We start from the raw sequence: 2,858 nt of genomic DNA, 5'->3' as shown, positions 1-2,858 counted from the left end.
GGAAGAACATATCAAACTAGTTAGATTTTTTTCTAAAGATTGTAAGAAAGAAGGAAGGGTTTTATCTGAAAAGAGAGCAATCATTGCTACAAGAAAGATTGAATTCCTCGAAATAGAAATCGATGAGTCGAGAATAGATTTGCAAGAAAACATAGTAGAAAATGTGAATTTTTTTCCAAATGTACTAAAAGAAAGGAAACTTCAAAACGTTTTAGGAGTCGTGAATTTTTTTGGGATGTTTATTAAGAACCAAGTAAAACACGGAAAATTGTTTAGTCCATCATTAAAAAAGATTCAAAATTTATAGAGACAAAAGAACACACAAAAAGGCTTAGCCAACAAAATGAAATTTGTAAAAAATATTCAAAAATGGATATTCCTTTACATGAAGATGTTCTGATATTATACACAGATGACAATGATCGTTGGTTGGCAGCGATTTTAACCAAGGTCGCACCAGAAGGAGAACGACCATGTAGGCATTACATTGGTCTATTCTCAGAAGAAGAAGTTATACGATTACATATCAACAAAAAGAAATTTAATGCAGTAGAAAAGGGTTTTGTAAATGACCATTATCTGGCAAAGAAATTTACTTTAAAGGTTGATAGCACACAGATAAAATCTTTCTTGAAAAATAGAATATAAACTAAACCCGAGAAGGTTATATTATTAAGGTGGCATGATTTATGTCAAGATTATATCTTTGATATTCGAATTAATAAATCTCATGAAATTATTCTTGCAGATTTCTTAACAAGAGATGGACAACGGTAATATCGATGTCATCATAAAATTAAGAGACATTTGAAGGAACACCTTGGAATGCTTCAAAACGAGTTTAAAAAGATTTCCCTAAATGTAGAAGTTGCAAGTAGGCTATAGCAAACTGATAAGAGAATTATATTCGATCGAATTACATGGTATTTACAAGCTTATACCCAGTATAGTCTGTAATACAAAGACATTTCCTCCAAGGCATTAATAATCCACTGGTTTCTCAAATTGAGAATTTTCGAGTATATGACTCTATGCTTGTAGCAGGGGTTCAAATAAGCACAATGGTTAAGTCGGAATCATCTCTAGATGAGTCGACTAAAAAAAATGGAGACTCCATATCTTTATCTCGAGTCTTCAAGTCAATCGTCCACATCGGGGATTGAAGATAGAAATATCAACCTTAGACTTCATACTGACAAGGGTAAAATCTAAGGTTGATACTAATAAATCTGCAGTTTCTTTATTTCAAGTATATCAACAGAACTAGAAGAAATTGAAAAAAAGAATAGAAATTAGCCCAACCACAATCCAGGTTGATGTAGAAGTAAAATATTCCAAATTATGAATGAAACCAAATTCACATCCAAAGGAGGTCAATGTATGGTATGAATTCAGGGTGTTTATCTTAGTTTATATTACATCACCCAGTTTCCCAAAAATTTCAGGATTACCTATGTGGATTCAGGAAGCAGTACAAGAGACATGGACAAAAAAGGACTATTTGTCCAGATGAGATTTTTTGGAGTTATACTTCTTCAATACAACATCATAGCCAGTAGAACATGGCTTACATGAAGCATTTCATTTTATCAAGCTAAGGAGGTCAGATACAAATATTCAAAAATTTATCAAAAGTCCTCTAACTGAAGAAACACCACTTATTGCTTCATTAACTGGAGATGACATTTCTGTCAGAAGAGCATGGAGTCTATGGGTCTATCTAACCAAGATAGACAAAGTTAAATTTTCATTTAATTAAGTCTTATCGTAATTTTATAAATGGATATTTTATGTTAAATACTATGATAGGAAAAACAATAAGTTTTGTATAAGACATAATTGAAAAGAAAAGAAATCTTCTGTAAAATAGCAGGCTGTCGGGGAGCAAAAAACTCGCTGGAAATTCTGTAACATGGCTCATGTGAGAAGATGTTCAGAAAAAATTGGCCTAGAATGCTCAAACCAGAAGGAGCCAGAGTTTGGGAAAGGTTTTCGGCCAAGATCTGACCGAAATAATAATGTAGAAACAAGTCCAAGTAGTGAGGACCATACAAAAAACAATTTTCTCGAGGACCTTACAAAAGCAGAAGATTCCTTTGCAAATATAAAACAGATGATCCAACTACTCCACTAAAGGAGAATGAACTATCACTAAAAGATGATTCTACTAAATGGTGGAAGAGAGACCACTCGACCATCTATAAAGACAAGTTACTAACTAGTGATTGAAAGAACCACCACTTACAAGATGTTGTCGGCGACAATTGACAGAATAACTCACAAGCTTTGAAGTTCAGATTTCAAATCCACCAAAACTTCTATAAATACCAAATCAAAAGGAAGATGAAGGAGACATCATTCAAACTCTTAATTTTTATCTCAAAATAAACTTGTAATAGTTTTCTTTATTTTATGTGTGTATTAATTACGACTACTATAGGTAGCTAAGAAAGTTCTTTTTCCTCTACACGATTTTATTGTGCATTAATAAATTGTATGTTTGAATAAAAAATCAATGCTTACTTCCCTTTAGTGTATTATTTTCAAATTATACTTTACGACATACTCTGAGATAGAAAACAAAACATGATTGTGTTGAGTATTGTTCAAGAAATATACATCAAAAACCATCTGTTACCACTATGTGTTTGGATTTTGGGGAGCAGCCTATAAAACCTGGTGGATATAATCCGACGAACTCCCATCAGAAAGGTAAAATGTTCAATTTATCATACGGAAGCATGATGAACCATTTAAAAATAAAAAATAAATCATCTAAAACATGATATATATGCTTAAAACTTTATGTAGCTGCAAGTATTTGGGTTATATACCCTTAAGAACATGCTTGATATATA

Source organism: Primulina eburnea, chromosome 7, assembly GCF_022965805.1.
Source record: "Primulina eburnea isolate SZY01 chromosome 7, ASM2296580v1, whole genome shotgun sequence".
Classification (NCBI taxonomy): Eukaryota; Viridiplantae; Streptophyta; class Magnoliopsida; order Lamiales; family Gesneriaceae; genus Primulina; species Primulina eburnea.
This window is presented reverse-complemented; position numbering follows the sequence as displayed.